The sequence below is a fragment of the Drosophila novamexicana genome, unplaced genomic scaffold (genome assembly GCF_003285875.2).
Source record: "Drosophila novamexicana strain 15010-1031.04,08,12 unplaced genomic scaffold, DnovRS2.1 tig00000434-arrow-pilon, whole genome shotgun sequence".
In the NCBI taxonomy this organism is placed as follows: Eukaryota; Metazoa; Arthropoda; class Insecta; order Diptera; family Drosophilidae; genus Drosophila; species Drosophila novamexicana.
Window position 1 is genome coordinate 4,033,324 of NW_020824802.1, and position 22,119 is coordinate 4,055,442.

At 38.7% G+C, this 22,119-nt stretch overlaps 1 long non-coding RNA gene across 2 annotated transcripts; it reads right to left on the reverse strand.

Moving 5' to 3' along the window:
• Positions 1-9,266: 9,266 nt before the first annotated feature.
• LOC115760364 lies at positions 9,267-12,525 on the reverse strand. Of its 2 annotated transcripts, none has more exons than XR_004017610.1 (4): positions 12,452-12,525; positions 9,636-9,729; positions 9,516-9,571; positions 9,267-9,438 (listed from the first exon to the last, which is right to left on the reverse strand). It is a non-coding gene; the product is annotated as an uncharacterized LOC115760364 (long non-coding RNA). The 2 variants fall into 2 exon arrangements; XR_004017609.1 differs by having other exon boundaries at positions 9,632-9,729.
• Between the last annotated feature and the right edge of the window lie 9,594 nt (positions 12,526-22,119).

The following is a 22,119-nucleotide window of genomic DNA, read 5'->3' on the forward strand; positions in this document are numbered from 1 at the left end:
TTATACCTATCGCCACCTCCCCGCTACCACCATAGAGCTATAAATCAAGTTAATAACTAAGATATATTGTAGAAATTTTCATGTTGGAATAAGAGGGTTCACGGTATTCCCTAGTCGGGAGCTCCCGACTAAACCTCTTACAATGCAAGATACATATTGTATATGTAATCTTAATTGGCTGATATAGCCATATTTCGAACTTTGTTACCTTCTAGCGCTTACATTATAGAATATGCGTTTATCAATAACTTCAATGTTGTTCGACCTGTAAGAAATTTGACAGGAGTGTTGTAGCATCCAACGCGTAAAATAATTTAGAAGTTTGTATGATAAACAATGAGATTTTTGTCAATAACCTACACAATAAGTTTGGTATATAATTCGAGATTTTATTAAAAAAAAACACTGACTTTTAATCTATAATTATCGATAGACTGTAGACCGTCGCGTAGTGTCTTTAAATCCATGTCTAAGGTTATATTTTTTATTCGTGGAATAAAGAACCAAAAGTTGAAATCAATAGTTTCTGCCAATGTAAGACTTGTGGAGAGAATTTTGCTACCGAACTATAAACTTCCGTTAATTTAACCGCATTAGTCGCGATTTTTTTACATTTGCGTCTTACCGCACAGCTACATCACGTAAGGTAACAAGAATCAAACTTTCAGCATCCTAGCTTTTACGGGCTTTTCGTTGATCAATAAAGATTAACATTTTTCAAAAAAAATTTTCCAACCATTTACGGCCCATGGAACTTGACAAACAAAATTATATTTAACACACATACTTGAAAAAAAATCAATTATTTGACATATGACTCGCATATTTCATTTTTGGGGACAAATTTCCGAAAAGTGTAAAACAAGTCTTAAATGAGTTTTCTTAAAGAATTTTTAAGTTTTTACCATTTAAAAACTGCGGATTTTGCGAAAATTGTCAGATGAATATTCACAAAATACTTGCATACAACTATCAAAATTCGGTGAAACAGACATTTCTTAAATTGTTATGTAGGGCTTTGGACCGCAGATTGCGAAAAGGAGGACTGCATTTTTCGAAATATGTGACATTTTATTCTTGGCTATGAATTTGAGCCCGAAACTTAAACCACCAAATCTTTGACATTTCATCAAAAGAGAAGTGAGTTGTACGAAGAGTGTGAAGCACTCGTGAAATGAATTTGAACAAAGAACTTTTGAAATTAGCTTGAGGCCGTTGAGATGATAAACCTAAAAGTGTCGCGCAATCGTTTTTATACCCTGTACCCATTACAAATGGGTTAAAGGGGGTATAAGGTATTTGTGCAAATGTATGTAACAGACAAAAGGAAGCATCTCAGACCCCATAAAGTAACTATAAATATATATTTTTTTTTAGCATCAACAGCCGAGCCGATTCTGTCTGTCCATCCGTCCATCTGTATGTCTGAAAGCAAGGATCTCAGAACCTATAAGAGCTAAAGACAATTTGAAATTTTAGCTGTAGGTCCTTCTAGTGCTCGCGCAGAAAAAGTTTGTTTCCGATATTCGATACCTCGCCTAGTTTCTAAGTCATCGATATAAATCGATATCCAAATCCGGTTCTTTGAGCAATAAGAGCAGGAGTCACCAATCTTGACATGTAGCTTGTGGAATAGTATATATACATATATCAAGTATCTTTCATTTGATGGCTATCACTTATTGATAATACACGAATATTCTATAGTAAATCGAGAAAGAAAGGCTAATGCCCTTGCAGACCCAACCTTTTCACAATGCTTATAGTGCATTGCCCGTATCTAAGAAGCACAGGGAAAATAGTTAATGCCGAGTTTGGTCAAGATATCTTGAAAAACAAAATGTTTTTTCATACAAAAACTTAATTTTCGACCGATCGATCCTATGGCAGCTACATGATATAGTGGTCCGATCTTAATAGGATTTTGTATATATATGAGGAGTAAAGTAAAACTAATAAATGCCGAGTTTGGTCAAGATATCTTGATAAACAAAATGTTTTTTCATATAAAAACTTTATTTTCGACCGATCGTTCCTATGGCGGCTATATGATATAGTGGTCCGAACCAGCTTGTTTTCATATATGGCTGCGTGCAACAGAAAGACGAAATTCTGCAAAATTTCATTAAGATAGCTTTAAAACCGGGAGACTAGTTCGCATAGAAACAGACAGACGGACAGACGGACATGGCTCTATCGACTCGGCTGTTGATGCTGATCAAGACTATATATTTTTTATGGGGTCAGAGATGTCTTCTTCTATGCGTTACACATTTCACGACAAAATTATAATACCCTCTGCAAGGGTATAAAAAGATGTACTGTAGAAAATTTTGCAAGAATTTCTGTAAATGTGTACACACACATTGTCCTGCGAGCCTGCTTTGAATTCTATCAACAGCATTGCAATTGCGATTGTATTGTTTTCTGTGCTGCTTTTTTTTACATCGTTTTTTTCTCATTAAGACTCAATTAATGGTGTGGCTGTTGAGTAGAGGCGGCGGCAAGAAGAGTGGTCTGTTGCAAGTTGTAACCATATTGAGGAAACAATTTTTTTTTGGCTGGTGTGGCTGTTGAGTAGAGTCGGCAGCAAGTAATGCGATCAGTTGCGAGTTCGAACCCTGCCAAGGGAACATTTTTTGTTTTGTAATTTACTACAAACGAGCTCATAACGCGAGCTGCATTTGGTGTTGGACAATGAGGGTTCAGGCAAAGACAATATAAACACTAAGATGAGTAACGCCATACAACAAAACACTACTATGCAGCTTGATTTTTTAAAATGTAGAACGGATACAGATTTATCCTTGCGCTTTCACAACCGAGCGAGCTAAAAGCTAAAAATAAAATGTACTCTCAGCTTCGGATGTATGAGGGCTGTGCAAAGAAATATATTTTTACGCGTGAATATACATATATAACATAGCATATTTGAATTTGTTGCTATTCACTGCTCTGGCAAAGTCCCTGACTGGTGAAGAAATACATTTTTTCTAGCGCTGATCATGACCTCTCCCGAATTTGTGTTGACATATGAAAGCAAGTTTTGTAAAGAAGTTGGCTCCGTAGAAAATATGTATTTTTAAGTCGATACAAATATTTATATAATTTTTTTAAATTAAATTAATATTATTTTTACTCCTCCATTTGTACATTATAATTATAATAAAAATAAAACAATTAATAAAACGTATCTCTAAGAAACACAAATTTGCACTTTTATTTCTTAATTTATTTTTATACCCTAAGCCCATTGAAAATGGGTAAAAGGGTATAGAGTATTTGTGCAAAATGCAAAAGTATGTAACACGCAGAAGGAAGCATCCCCGACCCCATAAAGTAAATATATTCTTTATCAGCATCAATAGCCGAGTCGATCGAGCCGTGTCCGTCTGTCTATCCGTCCGTATGTATGAACGCAAGGATATTAGAACATATAAGAACTAGCGACTTGAAATTTTAGCTGTAGGTCCTTCTAGTCCATGCGCAGATCGAATTTGTTTACGATAACCGATAACGTACTCCGTTGCCAAGCAATCGACCAAATCGATATCGACATCCTGTTTTTTGAGCAATTTTGGTAAATAAGAAGAGAGATAGAACCAAAGTTAACATATAACTTCTAGAATAGTATATATATTTGCATTTGGTGTTGAAGAAGAGGGTTCAGGGTATCCGCTAGTCGGGTGCTCCCGACTAAAACCTCTTACTTGTTATAACTTAAAAATAATAATAAATTTATTTAGAATTAAGATTTATCGTTAGTATCTAGGGTAATGTATAATTTAAATAAAGCATGCATTTCATGGATTAAGCAAAAGTACTATGCGTCGATCGTAAGCTCAAAACTCTTTCGCTCAAGGTACTTCGAAAACGAAGCGACGCAAAGTACCATCACCAACCAAACAACATATAGACTGGACATTACATACTGGGAAAGTGGGCAAAAAATATCGGTGGCATCTGGTCCAAAATCGCGAGCAAGGGAGTAAGATATGCATATGATGTATTTTTTATTCGCTTACGCAAGAAACTGCTTGGCGCACTCCCTTCCAAATTCAAGTTTTTCAAAAGTCGGTGCCATTTCTACACTTTTGAAGGCACGAGTAATATGAAATAGAGAAAGGGTTTGCCACGTCGATGCGAAATTCTTTGATTTTAGCTCGTTATCGTTGGTAAGGGTACCTAAGCGTTGGCTTCTGTGCATTTAAAATATTTTGGACTGGCTGTATTCACGCACACATGCATATTTTGTATATGAATAGAAGAATTTATGCGCTTGTGTGCCTGATGCTTCCCTGCCTATCTGTCCCCGATGCAAATTTAACAAGATTTCTGATTTTCGACCTCTACACACAGACATACACCCACACACGCACAAATGTGTATGAATAAGCAGATCATGGGCGCAAAAGAAAATTTCATTATTGGCACGCGTCTGACGCGCGCCCTTTTTTATGCTTTTGGGTTTGAATTGATGAATGATAAATATATAATGCCATTATGATGAATGTATTATATATATATATATATAAATATAATATTTATATATATAATCGATCCTTTGTTTTTGGTATGTTTAAAGCTTTTAATTTTTGAACTACATTTCGCTGGCCTTTAAATCTTGTACAAACATAAGTGATCTGTCACTTGACCTATGTACATATGCAGGTGCAGGTGCTTGCCAAAAGTTGACACTTTCGGCCTAGCCGGCTGCTGCAGGTAATAAGGGGTCAGCATTCATTCATCAACCGGACCTGCGCAGTATTTCACATGGCTGCCGATAAGTTAAGGTTTTGAGTTCGTGTGAAAGAAACTTATGTATACCCAGAATGTATATGTTTCAATATACCCCTACTTTTGGGCAAACTACTTTCTATATAGGACTACTATATCAAATGCTGGGAGAATAGAAAAACTCTTAATTGCCAAGTAAGAAATATTTTCCTTTAAACACTCATTGATCGAAGGGTTCCTCCCAGAGTTCTATCTCTATATATAAAACTGTTCTGACTAAATGACTAATTGTTCATTAATGCACAGCCCAAGCCGTAAGTGGAAAAAGTATGGGACTCTTGTCGGGAGCTCCCGAGTAGGGAATACCCTGAACCCTCTTCTACCCACACCAAATTCAGCTCGTGCTACGCGCTAATTTGCTTCAGCAGTAATAAAAATAATAAAAAAAAAAAAGAAGATATTTGCAACTGCCCCTAATCAACAGTCACTCCAACAATTGAGTCTTACTGAGAAAAAAGCTGATATGAATAGCAGCACAGAAAACAATACAATCGCAATTGCAATGCTGTTTATAGAATTCAAAGAAGACGCGCATGAATGTGTGTCTAAAGAAATTCTTGCAATTTGCGCTGTCTACTGCTAACACGTGCGCAGCCAAAACACAAATCATTTCTACAGTACTTCCTAATGTGCTATGGAATAATTGTATATTCTCAAAAAGACACTTGCATTAAAATTGTTGGTTTACATTTGGGAAATATAAATTGGTTTATTAAGTTGATTTATGGCTAATTGGTGGTAGCTGGGATGGGACGATAGCTATTAAATGAAAGATGCTTGAATATTTATACTAATCTAGAAGCTACATGTCAAGTTTAGTTCTCTAGCTCTTATTTAATTGATTTGAGCGGAAAATCCATCCAAATAGGGATCAAGGATTTGATGGGTTTCTAGTTGATATTCAATTAGGAATCTTATTGAAACTTCATTCACATGATGCAAAATCCTAGCTTTATCGGTGGGAAATGCGTATCAAAGATGTGTTGACGAAAGTTTTAAGTTCGATCCGATTTGCTTCTTTTTTTTAAAGCCCTACTTAAGAACTTAATGAATACGTGTTTACTTGATTTTGAAAAAACGGAAACGGTTACAATCCGAACGGCTTTTCAAAGTTCTTTGGGTAAATTAATTCAGTTTGCGCAAGATTTGGGAGTTTTTGATCTTAATTACGGGTCAAGATTTCAATGAGAGAAGTTTCGAATGTAAGGTCGTTTGCAAAGTTGTTCAAGAAAATGAATTTCCAAAACCAGAAATTTGGCGGAAATGTTCATCTTTTTTTAATATCATCGCATCTGCTTCATACTTATTTTCAAAGATCCTTGTAAAATGGATTGAAAGTGCAGGTCAAAGGGTTAATTAACATTTTCAAATAGAAATGAAATGAAATGACAATGTAATATCTAAAATTTGTAGCCCAAAAATTTCCATGGGCAATGTCGGGCAAAACCCGAAGGTATATATATTTATTTATATTTATATTTATATTTTTTTTTTTATATGTAGGAGGGTAGGAGGTATTAGTTGTGGGCTTCTTTTAATCTTTTTTAAGTTATTTTATTTATTTTTTCGATGATATAAATAAGTAATACTGTAGTAATAATTAGCATGTAAGATTCTACTGTGATATAGCATTAGGTGTCCCACTGTAAATATAACTGTAATCACATCGAAGGCTTCGCTTAGAGAGCGAAACATTCGATGCTCTTACTCTCGCTCTGACACGAGCATAAGAAGAACAAGAACGATTGCGAAATAAAATGATCTGCGAAGGCATTCAAAAAAGTGACGAGCACAAGAACGGTTGCAATTTATATGCGTCAGTCCGTTCCTACAAATTCAGAAGTGGTCACGGAATTAAACCTACAAAATTATTCAAATTCTATCAATTCAAACTTATCAATATTGGTTATTTAATAACTTGATTATGGAATTGCGTGTGAACATTGGCAATCTAAGCCTATCCGACCTAAAAATGTGGTGCAAAAATTGGATTTGCCAATTAGAGGCACCAAAGCTACTTTATTAGCTCAACTGAATGCTGCATTACCGTCAGCAAGTGCTTCAAACCTCCAATTGGACATGCTAGACTCCAACGAAGAGCTGATCGATTTAACACCAAGCACCAGAAAAAACAACAACGGTTCTTGCGGCGCTCAGACAGCCAACAACAATAACAGCTCTGGTGACGAAAAGGCGGCCAGCCATAACTGCTCTTCCATTTCGGCAGAAAATGGCGGCAATGATGTCGAAAACAGCGGCATAGCAAATGAGGAAAACGATGACGTACCGGTCTGCGATCTTGGTGGCAACGCTCAACACAACATTGAAGTTGCCAATGCTGATCCGAACGCTGATGCTGGCAACGCTCCACATAACATCGAAGTTGCCAATGCTGAGCCAAACATTGATAGGGCAGCACTGTGAATGAAAACGTGAACAATGCACCTAACAGCAGTGTTTTCCAACAAAATTATGAAGACATGCTGTGAAAGAGTTTGTACCAGAATATAATGGTGAAAACAACATCAATGAATGGTTGGTGTTGGTAAAAAATATTCGAGATGTGTTCAAAGTGTGTGATGACGTCATGCGTACACTGTTATGTGCTCGCCTCAAGGGCAAAGCAAACATTTGGCTGCTGTCTCGTCCAACACTTCTCTCATGTAACATCGATAATATTTTAATGCAGTTAACGATCATCTTTGGCACCAAAGAGAACGTCCTTGAAATTCGCCGCAGGTTTGAAAACCGAAAGTGGTAACCTGATGAAAAATTTGCAGTGTATTATTTTGATAAAATGACCCTGGCAAACGAGCTGAAAATGGGAATTTTCATTGATTGATGGAATATCCGGTATGCCGCTAAAAAATCAGACTAAATTACAACGCTTTGCTGCGCCGTCTGAAGTTCTAGATGCTTTTCAAGACATTGATCAGCCGAGGGCTCAACTTGGCAAGCCCCAAATAAAAAACATGCTGTTCAACGCGTGGAACCCCGGAACAGAAGGTCAACAAGTGCTTCAATTGTCACAGCTTTGCACATCTGGCCGCAGACTGTCGCAAGCCAAAACGAGCTGAAGGAACATGCTTTGCTTGTGGCAAACTCGTGTTGTGAACGATGAATCTACAAGGTATTCAATGGTATTAGGTAGAGATTTTTTATTTCTAAGTAATTTTAAAATAATTGAAGTCGAAGAAGTTATGAGCAAAAACGTTGCACAAAGAAAACATAAAAAAAAAATACAAAAAATGAATATGTGATTAATAAAAAAGTAGAGAACAAAGTAGTGGAAAAAGAAGAGAACAAAGTAGTGGAAAAAGTAGAGAGCAAATTAGTGGAAAAAGAAGAAATCAAAGAAGTGGAAAAAGTAGAGAACAAGGAGGGGAAAAAGTAGAATGCAATACAGTAAAAATAAAAAAGAACGAAATGGATAATAAAGAACAGGGTTACAACGAGCAAGAGGAGAAAGATACGAGAGAGAAAATTTTGAAAAACAAATTTTGGCAATAAACGTAATAGGCACAGACAAAGAAAAGTACAAAGTAGGAAGGGAAATATGTAAAAATAGTTTGGAAAGGTTTTAAAAGATATTCGAAAAATATTATGTAGAACCAGACAGACCTGCGGAGCCTAAAATAAAGAACTCAATGAAAATTACTATAGAATACGAAAAACCGCTTCGCTGTTCCCCAAGAAGGTTATCATATGCAGAAAAGATAGAAGTAAAGAAAATACTAGACGAAAACTTAGCTCGAGGATACATACGACCAAGTGAGTCAGAGTATGTGTCACCAATTATCCTTGTAAACAAGTAAGAGGTTCTAGTCGGGAGCTCCCGACTAGGGGATACCCTAAACCCTCTTCTTCCAACATCAAATGCATATATAAATTCTATTTTAGAAGCTATATGTCAAGTTTTGTGACTCTACCTCTTATTATTTACCAAAATTGCCAAAAAAAGCAGGATATCGATATAGATTTTTATCGATTGCTTGGAAACGGAGTAAGTTATCGATTATCGGAAACAAACTGCGCGGGAGCTAGGAACATCTACATCTCAAATTTCAAGTCTCTAGCTCTTATAGGTTCTGAGATCCTTGCGTTCATACATACGGACGGACGGACGGACGGACAGACAGACGGACATGGCTAGATCGACTCGGCTATTGATGCTGATCAAGAATATATATACTTTATGGGGTCGGAGATGCTTCCTTCTGCCTGTTACATACATTTGGATTTTGCACAAATACAATATACCCTTGTACCCATTTTTAATGGGTTCAGGGTATAAAAAGAAAACAGGAGAGCTCAGGATATGTGTAGACTATCGTTGGTTTAACAAAGTAACGGTGAAAGAAAACTAACCAATTCCACTGATAGTTGATCTACTAGAAAGACTAGCGAATAAAAAATTGTTTTCAAAGTTAGACTTAAAAAATGGTTTTCACCATGTTTTTATGGATAAAGAATCGGTAAAGTACACATCATTCACTACCCCGCTAGGACAATTTGAATACCTTAGAATGCCATTTGGATTAATGAATGCACCGTCAACGTTTCAAAGATATATTAACAAAATATTTGCAGAAATGGTGAGGACAGGAAGAGTGGTGATCTACCTCGATAACATTATGATTGCTACAAAAGATTTAAATGAGCATTTAGAAATTTTTAGAGGTTTTTAAACGTGTTGTAGACAACAAACTCGAACTTACACTCGATAAGTGTGAATTTTTGCTGTCTTCAGTTGATTATTTAGGTTATACTGTCACTGGAAATGGCATAAAGGCTTATGAACCTGGGCTAGAAGTAATTCGATCTTTTCCTATACCTACAAAAGTCCATGAAGTTCAAAGTTTTATCCGCCTATGCTCATACTTTAGGAGGTTTATTCGAGATTTTCCACTGATTGCAAAGCCATTGTATGATCTAACAAAGAAAGATAAAAAGTTTGAGTTTAAAGAAGTAGAACTAGATGCTTTCAATGCACTAAAAAATAAGTTAATAGAAGCACCGATATTAGCAATATATGACCCTAGAGATGAAACGGAATTACACTGCGATGCAAGTTCTCTAGGCTACGGGGCGATTCTGTTACAAAGGAAGAAGGATGGAAAACTCCATCGTTTTCTACTTTTCAAAACGAACAACAAAAGTACAGTCATGATACCATAGCTTTGAATTAGAGACCCTAGCGATCATAAATGCGCTCAAAAGATTTCGAGTTTATTTACAAGGCGTTAAATTTAAGATAGTAACCGACTGCAATTCATTAACACTAACACTAAATAAAAAAGAATTGAATCCACGTATTGCCAGATGGGCCCTTGAACTGCAAAACTACGATTATGATTTCGAGCACAGGTCAGGGAAGAGAATGAAATGCAGAGATATATTAAGTCGCACCAACAATATCCAAATAATTGAAACTAACACGTTCGAAGAAAATCTTATAGTATGCCAAGGAAAAGATGAAAAAATAAAAAAGCTCAAAGAAATGCTTACAGAAAAAGAAAGTGAACACTATGAAATGCGCCATGGTGTATATATAACAAGTAAGAGGTTCTAGTCGGGAGCTCCCGCTAGGGAAACCCTATATCAAATGCATATATATATTTAATTTTAGAAGCTATATGTCAAGTTTGGTGACTCTAGCTCTTATTATTTACCAAAATTGCTCAAAAAACAGGATATCGATATCGATTGCTTGGAAACGGAACAAGTTATCGATTATCGGAAACAAACTCGTTCTCCGCGGGAACTAGGAGCATCTTCATCTAAAATTTCAAGTGTCTAGCTCGTATAGGTTCTGAGATCCTTGCGTTCATACATACGGACGGACGGACGGACAGACAGACGGACATGATGAATTCATCGAGGAAAATAACATTTACCATACAAAAATAGCTACCGCCTCACCAAAAGCCAATGGACAAGTGGAAAGAGTGAACAGAGATCTAGGCCCAATGATGGCAAAACTAATAAATGTAGAGAATAGTGAACGATGGCGTAAGGTGTTGGACAAAGTAGAACACTTGATGAATAAACGAAGAACCGAAGCATCAATGAATACCCCAGCGTTATGTTATTTGGAGTCAAACAGAGAGGAACTAACATAGATAGCTTAAGCGAAAATGTTATAGAAGAAAATCAAGAAACAGCAATAAGAAACTTAAGAGAAATAAGAAAGAAAGCAGAAGTCAACAAACAAAAGACACAAGACTACAATAAAAGTTATATAGATTCAAAACGTCAGAATCCCAAAATATTCTCAAAAGGAGATTATGTAGTTGTTCGAAACTTTAATTCACAACCTGGAGTATCAAGCAAACTGATTCCTAAATTCAAAGGACCATATGTAGTGTCAAGGGTGTTAGATAATGATAGATACTTTATAGAAGACGTAGAAGTGTTCAACAAACACAAACACCATATTCAGAAATTTGGGCAGTACACAATATGAAACCTTGGCTCAACGGTAGAAAAAATACTGTAAACAACAACACACAAGGAGAAAACAGTTCAGATAGTGATACTGAAGAAATAAATTTAGAAAACAATAATGCAAATAATGTATGTAATGAAAATGACAAAACTAAAAATGAAACCAAGCAAAACTATACCGAAAATAAATTAAGAAAAGAAAATTGTCTAAGTAAATATGGCCAAACTAATATTGTAACTAGAAGTATGTCAACGAGTATCAGGAGATACTCAACGTCAGATCGGCCGAATTGTAGTAATAATTAGCATGTAGGATTCTACTGTGATATAGCATTAAGTATCCCACTGTAAATATAACTGTAGTCACATCGAAGGATTAGCTCTGAGAGCGAAACATTCGATGCTCTTACTCTTGCTCTGACACGAGCATAAAAAAAACGAGAACGATGGTAAAATAAAATGATCTGCGAAGTCATTCAAAAAAGTGACGCGCACATGAACGGTTGCATTTTATTTGCGTCAGGCCATTCCTACAATACTGAAAAATGAATTTATGGAAATGCGTAAAAAAGGTTTTTATTTTAATAATAGGAATATGTATGTACTTACGTACATACATACAAACACCTATTGCCAATAGCTGCGCAATAACAATCAAAACAAACGTCCGTACAATCGTAAAAAATATTCAATCGTCATAACTAAATACGATGGCAACTACATATACTTATATGTATGTATGTACATACTTATGTATATACAAATTGGTACTGTGTCCGTAGTTGTATATGTATCTAATTCAATCATATGTATGTATGTATTTATGTATATTTATATAGCCAGCAAGGATTTTACATCTACTCACAAAGTACATCATTCGCAAGCAATTGTATGAATTTATTTGGTCCTTTGGAATTCCAATGTTTAAAAATTCATGTTTCATATGTATACGTATATACATATACATATGGTTTTCACATGCCCCTACAGAAGTGCAATGAATATTCATTCATACTGCACGTAATGTATGTCCAATAAGGAATTTCATATGTATGTATATTCATCTATTCACACAATAATACAAAAAATTTGGGTGCACACACAATATATGAATATAATTATGAAAATTTAACTACTCTCTTCAGTTAAAACTTAACACACACATACTATTTACAGATAAAGCTAATTTTTGTCTCAAAATTCTTACTATATAAAATTGATTTGTTCAATTTTTTATTTGTAGAAAATTAAACCACATAACAATATGCGCGGAAGAATCTAAACAAAGACTGAAAGGAATCGTGTTGTTTAGTTAAGCTTTACGTAAAAGTTAAATTAAAGGTAGCTTTTAAAGCTTTAATTCCTCAAAAGCGGACTGCGAGCAGCTGCGACTCACTGGCTGAACTAAAATCTTTAAACATTTATGTGTACCTTCAAAGATGCATTACCTTTCACACATATACATATGAATACACATACTTATACACAACACATATTTATAGGTACATATGTATCATATAATGAGATTAGTATGTACAAATCCATACATTACAAAATTTTATATGAACTTGTGTGTGAATAAATATGTTTTGATAAGATATATATCTATGTATTTATATTTATGTAATGGTGCGCGCACAATTTAAACTCCATGTAAGCATACATATATGAATATATGTATGTATATGCATCCATATGTAGCCGTGCATAAATGTACGAAATAGAATCGAGTGCAGTATTTATCGACAAGTCATTTTTATAACTTTTTAATGGATATATATTAAAATCGATGCATGACCAACTAATTCCAAATATCTTTGTGTTAGTTTAATGATCTTTTATTTATTTAATTTCTCATTTAAATCGCATGTAGTATCGACATCCAATCAAGAATTGGCAAGATATTACCATCAAAAGCGTATGTGGCTATCGATTAATAGTTCTTATTCGATAATAAAATACATTGAAATTAAAGCGCTTGTCATTAAAACTACAATTATATTATTTAAGAACACTATGTGACTCATTTTTTCTTTCTAATGCTGAACATCAATTTTCCTTTGCATTATTGTTGTGGGTTGAACATTGTTTTTGGCTTGTTGCCATTACTTAAACTAACCATACAATGCATAGATATACCAAACTGCATTTTAATCGTATCACGATTCAACGCAACGAGTGAGCCCCATGGGTGTCTGATACCATTTTAGTGTGTCCAGATAGAGTAAGACTACTGAGAGTGGCAGCCGAACGCCGGCCCCGAAAGCCTAACATTCAGTATGAAGCTGCGGCTCCTTACAGTCCAAAAACATATATGTGTATGCATGTGCCTCGCTCTCTCTCTTTGCTTTGTGCACTTGTGCGCATCTCTTTCTCCCTGCATAGCTTCCCACAAAAGCCCGAGATCTACAAATATACATATGTTTTTGATGTATGGATGTGCGCAGGAGTCGATCACGGTGTTTGTCGCGAGCCAGAGGCTTTTCAGTTGTGTGCCTTTTGTGCCTGTGGTAGCAAAAGGCACACACATTCAAATACTTTATCATAAATTTTTTCGTCCAGTCAGGGATAATGAGAAGAATCTTATCTCTATTTATTAAATAAATAATTAATTGACCTGAATGAAATATTTTTTTTGCTTAATATTTTGCTTAATATGCAAAAATGTCTAAATATTTCGTATTGCTGCCAGGGTAATTCATCGACCATATATTTATAATGTTTAATTTTTGCGACTTGCTGCTTGTGCATACGCACACTCTTTCGAGTAAACAGTTGTGTGATATTATTAAAGGGTTTGGCCTGTACATGTGCAAAATTGATATTTACCATGCTTGTTGTAAGGGTAAGGGTACACATTTGTGCGTGTGTGTGTATATGTGTGTGTATTGAGCTCGAAATTCAGAAATGCCAAAACTTCAAATTTTGTCAAATTTGCATCGGGCAGGAAGGCATTCAGGCAACCAAAATGCACACAAACGCATAAATTCCATCCATATAGAAAAGTGTGTAAGTGTGCGTGGTTGGCCACATGCACACATGCCAACGTTCAGGTACCCTTACCCTTACAACAAGCATGGAAAATATCAATTTGGTACATGTACAGGCCAAACCTTTTACTAATATCACACAACTGTTTACTCGAAAGAGTGTCTTTTCTTAAAATTCTTCGACAAGCCGTCGATGAATGACCCTGGCAGAAATACTACATTGATATTTTTGTATTTTAAGCAAAATAGGTCCCTACAGTAAACAGAAAATAAATATAAATGTTTCATTCAGGTCAATTAATTGTTTATTTAATAAATATAGATCAGAATGTGTGTGCCTTTTGCTACCACAGGCACAAGAGGCACACAATTGAAAAACTTCTGGCTCGCGTCAAACGCCGTAATCGACTTGAGCGCACATACACACAACACATACATATATATATGTATTTGTAGATCTCGGGGTTTTGTGAGAAGCTATGCAGGGAGAAAGAGATGTTCTAGTCGGGAGCTCCCGACTAGGGAATACCCTGAACCCTCTTATTCCAACACCACATAAATTAAAAAAAAATAGTTCCCTTGGCAGGGTTCGATTCGTAACTGACCGCATTACTTGCTGTCGATTCTACTCCACAGCCACACCAGCAAAAAAAAAGGAAGCAAAATACTTCCCCCGGTAGGTCTCGAACTCGCGACAGACCGCACCACTTGCTATGCCTCTACTCCGCAGCCACACCAATATTTAAGTACTTTTGATAAAAAAAAGGAACTAAAAGGCATTACCAATTACCATGCTGTTAGAATGCGAAGCAGACGCGCTTGAATGTGTGTGTGTACATGTATACAGAAATTCTTAAAGCTGGTACCCATCCAATTGCGTAGTTACATACAACATTGTCTTTTTCTTAACCGATCTTTATGAAATTTTCTACAGTATATCTTATTGTACCATAGCATATTTGTGTATTCTGAAAAAGTCAATTTGCATTTAAATTGTGGTTTTAATTGGTTGGCAATAAAAGTTGGGTTATTAACTTGATTTATAAATCGGCCATTTAGTTCACTCGTTCAGCTATTCAGTCGGTTATAAATGATTAATTCTGCTCATCTATTCAGTCGGTTACGAACTATTCGCTTAGTCCAGTTATGCAGTCAAATCAAAAGTGAAATTAAATGACCGATTTAGTTCACTAATCACCGAATAAGTTCAGTAGTTCATTTTAATGACCCGTTCAATCGAACTTGGTCTGAACTAAACGACACAACTGTAGCTCTATTGTGGTAGCGGGGTGGAGGGTATAGGATCGATAAAATCGATATCAACATCCTGTTTTTTGAGCAAATTGGGTAAATAATATGAGCTAGCGTCACCAAACATTATATGTTGCTTCTAGAATATTATGTATATGTCAAGTATATTTCATTTTATACCTTTACAATATACCTATATAACATATAATGTTTGGTGGCGCAAGCTCTTATTATACCCTGAACCCATTTGGGTACAAGGGTATATTGTATTTGTGCGAAAGCCAAATGTATGTAACAGGCAGAAGGAAGCATCTCCGACCCCATAAAGTGTATATATTCTTGATCAGCATCAATAGCCGAGTCGATCTAGCCATGTCCGTCCGTCCGTCCGTCTGTCCGTCGGTCCGTCCGTCTGTCCGTCCGTCCGTCTGTCTGTCCGTCCGTCCGTCCGTATGTATGAACGCAAGGATCTCAGAACCTATAAGAGCTAGATACTGAAATTTTAGATGTAGATGCTCCGTTCCCGCGCAGATCGAATTTGTTTCCGATAATCGATAACTTACTCCGTTTCCAATTAATCGATAAAAATCTATATCGATATTATGTTTTTGGGGAACTTTTGGTAAATAATAATAGCTAGAGTCACCAAACTTCTAAAATAGAATATATATATGCATTTGATTTTGGAAGAAGAGGATTCAGGGTATCCGCTAGTCGGGAGCTCCCGACTAGAACCTCTTACTTATTATTTACCCAATTTGCTCAAAAAACAGGATGTTGATATCGATTTTATCGACTGCTTGAAAACGGAGTAAGTTATCGATTATCGGAAACAAACTCGATCTGCGCAGGCACTAGGAGCACCTACATCTAAAATTTCAGTATCTAGCTCTTATAGGTTCTGAGAACCTTGCGTTTATGCATACGGACTGACGGACAGACGGACATGGGTAGATCGACTCGGCTATTGATGCTGATCAAAAATATATATACTTTATGGGGTCGGAGATGCTTCATTCTGCCTGTTACATACATTTGCATTTTGCACAAATACAATATACCCTTTTTACCCATTTTCAATGAGTTCAGGGTATAAAAATCATCAGCCGCTGAACTGAACGTTCGGCTTTTGAGACCGGCGTTCAGCTGCCACTTTCAGCAGTCTTACTCTATGTGGGCACACTAAAATGGTTTCAGACACTCATGGGGCTCACTCGTTAGATAAAATTGATACGATTAAAATGCAGTTTGGCATATCTGTACATTGTATGGTTAGTGCTTCAACCTTAAGCTCCATACTGTCGTGAGTTAGAGGGCCGAAGATAAAAATTTTGCGGTAAAACTACCTATGTCATTTCAACAGAATAAAACCCCTGCATCGCTCTGCTTGTATTTGTTACGTATACACTGACTCTATTAACATCGGGAACAACATGGCAAATTCAAATTGAAGCTTCGTTTGGCATGCGGCATGATGTTTTAATCGCATCTCTTATTATAAGAGACTGCAAGGGCGACTTGCACTGGAGATAAGACGTGGTGTAACATTTGAAGTTACTGCGCATTAACGAAGATCCAGTACAAGAAGGTCTCCACCCCAGGTAAAGAGTTTCTATGTTTAGGCAACAAGCTTAAAATATAATACATCAACTTTAAGCTGAATAGGATGAAGCAAAGGCCACCCAAAAGAAGCCCACACCTTAACGGTGGAGAGGACATAAATAACACCATTAATAAAAAGTAAAATAGTGAGCAATGTATCATAGCTAAAAGTTCCTGTGGATGTGGAAACAAGGTTACACCCTGCCGGTTCTGATATTGATGAAGAGGATCGCTACACAGGTGGACATGAGCACAGTTACGGATCCGGTTCAATTATGCATTGCTGGCGGAGGCAGTACATCTAACTAGTCGCAATCTTTTATGTGTGCTTTAAGTGGAAGTTTGAGTAAAACTGCAGCTTTGAGGAGGATTAGGAACAGTAGCAAGTTACCGGAGCCAGGAGGTGATCGAGTAATGGATACTGGGCGGATCCGCATCAGGTCATCGACATAAAGGAACCGCACCCAGTAGATGCCCAATGCATTTCAATGCAAAGTCTGCATCGATACGATGCAAACGTTGGGCAACGGTGCACGACTTGCTATTGTATCGCGTTGCGGTTACAAAACTTCCGATTGGACTAGACGATAAGCATCTTGGACTCACAATGCAAACTATAAGCAACCGCCGAACTTTTATAAGGACAATCGCACAGGACGATGCAATCCATTGGATGCTAAATGACTACTTTGATATCGAGAAATTTGGTGTGAAGCTACCAGTCGCAGCCAGCGACGATGCACGAGCACAAAAGATACTCGAAGAAACTATGGTGAAAATAGGGCAGAGCTAGCTGTTGGCACCGAGACTCGTGCCGGGGCGCGTATTCGGCAGGGACTTCTAGCGTCGAAAGGAACAACTCGATTCAATTCGATTCGTATGAGGCGGTACGATATTATATAATTCGAACGCTGAAATCTTTATTATTCTTTCATTATTTAACAACCTTTATTTTACATGATAATGAGACTTACATGCGTGCTTCGCACGCGCTTCTGTTCTCTTTCACTTCTGCTCAGCTGCAAGCACAAAACGAAATGAACCTCGACAAAAATGCAGCTTGTGCAGCTGCGTGCGATCGACTTATCATGTAAAAACTAATTCTAATGGTGCGCTTCCAGTGTAAGCAGCGAGGGCTGCTTACAGAAAAAATGCGAGACCCAGTAGGACTTAGTCAACAGCTATTTTCACTTCGCCCCGTAACATTCCCCACCCCGTAATTCACGAACGTCCGTGCAGTGTGTTACCAACTTTAAAGTCAAGCTTAGCTAGCTTGACAGCGGGGCGAGTAATAATTCCATTGGCGGTTCGCACCACGGCACTTTGGACCTGGCCATCCCTTGAACGGTGCACGTCTACGACCACTCCTCTTGTTCAACAGTTTCGCTCCACTATTATGACGATGTCGTCGACTGATATTGGTTCGAGTGGCGGTTGAAACCACTTAGTACGTCTGGTGAGTGTAGGCAGATACTCGCGCAGCCATCTCTTCCAAAATTGGTCTGCCAATTGACTGGCGACTCGGAAGCCTCGTGCCAAGCTAGCTCCGCCTTTTTCCCGTAATCCTCTCTCACGCAATCCGCTTAAATTACCTATAAGAAAATGATTTGGAGTCAGGGCTTCGGACTTAGATGTCTCCAAGGGAACATAAGTGAGTGGTCTTGAGTTGAGCACGCCTTCTACGTCAGCAAATGCTGCTCGTAGCACCTCCTCTCGTAACCCAGAGGGCGGCAGAATTTCCGACAGTATTGACTTTGTAGAGCGCACCATTCGTTCCCACGATCCTCCCATGTGGGGTGATCCTGGCGGGATAAAGGTAAACTCGAGTTCTGGGTACTGTCGCTCGATCAGAGCCGGCGATATACGTTCAATTTCATCTTTTAATACTCTGCTAGCGCCTCTAAAAGTTGTGCCATTGTCCGACAGCATGCGGCGGGGGCAGCCGCGTCTGGCCACGAACGACTTCAGAACGTATAAGTATGAGTCAGTTGAGAGCGACGTAGCTATATCTAGGTGAACGGCGCGCACCGTGAGGCCTGTAACTAGCACGCCCCAGCGCTTCTCGCGACGCCGTCCAACGACAATGTCGTAGGCGCCAAAGTAATCCACTCCAGTATATGTGAACGGTGGAGTATAGGGCGATAATCGTTCGATTGGCAGGTCGCCCATCTCTGGCGGCTTTGGGCGGGCGCGTCGTATGCGGCACGCTGGGTAGGTATTGGAAACTTTTCTCACCAAAGCTCGTAAGCCACAAACCCAGTTTCGCTGACGCAGTTCATTTACGACGATTTCGTTGTGTAGGTGATGATATCTGCGGTGATAAAACTCAACCAGCAGATAAGTCAATTGATGTCGTCTTGGCAGAATTATCGGGCGTTTTACGCAGACTTCGACTCCTTCTATATTGTCTATCCGTCCTCTAATACGTAGAATGCCCGAGTCATCCACATAAGGGGAGCACGTAAACAGCAAGCATAGCTGAACGGCTCTCAATTTTTCTAGCTTGCTGAAGCGCTGCAGAATACATCTCCAGGACGACGTGTGATTGGGTTGTTCTTCAGCATGGTACAACATGTTTAATGCAGGGCCAATTTCCGATTGTGGCCACTGCGATTCTTCTAGATACAAAAATGGTGGTCCATTGAACCACCTGATTGAGCCATGAATTTCAGGCGTTTTAGTCCATTTCGTACCATCGTCTGCCACGTTTTGAGCCGATGGTACCCATCGCCAGCTATCCACATCTGATTCTTCTAAAATCTCTCCTATCCGAAGCGCTACGAATTGCTGGAGCTTTCGAGCATCAGAACGGATCCAGTAGAGCACATCCTTTGAATCTGTCCAGAATGTTCGTCTATGTATGCGTATCGACATTTCATTTGGATACATTTGGCCAGTCTCAGACCTAAGACCGCGGCCATCAGTTCCATTCGAGGTATGGACACGGGCTTTAGGGGTGCTACTCTCGTTTTCGAGGTGACCAAACTGCAATGTACTTGGCCATCAAGTTCAGCCCGCAAAAATACAACTGCGGCGTAAGAATTCATACTGGCGTCACCACAAACGTCAACAGATCTTGTCCAGGTAGCCACCACAGGCCCAAGACCTTCTCTTGCGCTTCATCCTGAGCGCTGATACGCTTGTCCATCTCCTCACAGTCGTCTTCCAGCGCCTGTATAGCTTGCTTCGAATTTGATGTCCAGCGTCGCATCTCGAAGCCGCCACCAGCATGAATCATTTTTACAGTCTCAGCTAACTGTATCATTTCAGCTCCAGTATCTACCGACTGCAGCCAGTCGTCGACAAATGTGTTTTCGCAAATCGCCATTACGGCATCCGGATGCTCCGCTACAAACCGCTCGGCATTGCGATTCTTGACGTGATTTGCTAGAGCTGGCGAGCAGGATACTCCAAACGTCATGATTTGCATAACATATGTTTCGGGGAAGCGTCACGAATCTCCATCACGCCAGAGAAACTTCTGTGCCGGTTGGTCTTCTAGGCGCACCTTGACTTGATGAAACATTTTCCTTATGTCGCCGGATACTGCAATAGGACGCTCTCGGAAGCGTATTAGCACCCCCATCAAAGATGCTAGTGTATCTGGACCTTTCAACAAACAATCGTTCAGCGACATGCCACTAACTTTGGCAAACCAGGCGCGTCTTTTTCTTGTTCGGATTGGTGACTGTAAAGATAGGAGGAAACCACGATGTAGTGTTAGCTACTAACTCACTATCCTTCAGCCGGCGGATATATCCCTTCTGTTTGTAATCGTGCATCGTGTTCATCTTTGAACTCTTTCAGTGGTGGGTCTTTTGACATCTTTGCTTCTAAACATTTCAGGCGCTTAACAGCCATCTGATAATAGTCTGGCAGCTTCATGCGCTCGAACCTCCATATCAGGCCGGTCTGCCAGCGCTTTTCGTCTTCCAGATAGGTTGTTGTTGCCTCCATAATCTGCATTGAGCGTTCGTCCTCTTTGGATCTCAGCGGATGTGAGGAAACGCTCACACCTAGTGACTCAATTAAAAAATAGTTCTTCAAAGCTTCATCCATCCCACGATCCGCACTGCGCTGGCAAATATGTAGCAGCCGTGGCGTGGTGCTGTCTCCCACAATGGGGCGGCCATATACGGTCCATCCTAGTCTGCTTCGCGCTGCTATGACGTCGTCGTTTTCACCTTCTCGTATCTCCAAGGGTGCAGTTATTTTGATATTGTCTAAACCAATGATAATCTGAGCCTTGGCGTTGTTATACGGCAGAATAGGAACCGTAGATAAGTGCTACCGAGACTTGAGCAACTGTGGCCCGATACTTTGGTCTGGTAAGTCCAAGTTCGCTATTGTTCACACGTTTTTTAAGGCATACTGTATTGCGTTATGTTCTGGAGCTGAAATGCTCACAGCCACGGACATCGACTCAGGTTCATTCTTGGTTATGTCCCCTGTCCATTTAATACACAGCTGGGTCGCAGGTCTAATTCCAGCTCGTTTGCAAGCGCTCTTTCTATTAACGTACTCTCAGCTCCTTCATCGATATGCGCGCACGCTTTTTGATTTACTATAGAGCGTGATAGGAACATATCGAAACAGTGTGTTACTTGCGGAGCTGCCGTGAAACATAACGGCAGACTCACTTGCCTTAATCCGGTGGTTGCTACCTTGGCCCGTGTGCTCGACTTTACTACCATTCATGGTAGGCGTATGCAGCAGCACATGGTGCGTTGACTCGCAACCATCTACATGACACTTCTTCTTTGATTTACACTGTTGTGCACGATGACGTAGAAAGCAGCAAAAACAGCCTCTTTTCCTTAACAAGTTCCCAGCGCTGATTTGTACCCATTGATCTGAAGTCGTCGCAATCTGAGACGGTGGTTACCGGCGCACTTCGCACATGAAACCCTCTCCTGTTCCTGTTGTGAACGTTGTTGCTGAGAACCCTCAGGGCTATCTACCGTGTTGTGCACAAAAATTCGCTCTCTAGTGGTTTTCGTGGAGCTCTTCTATTCGTTATCAGCCAGTGGTG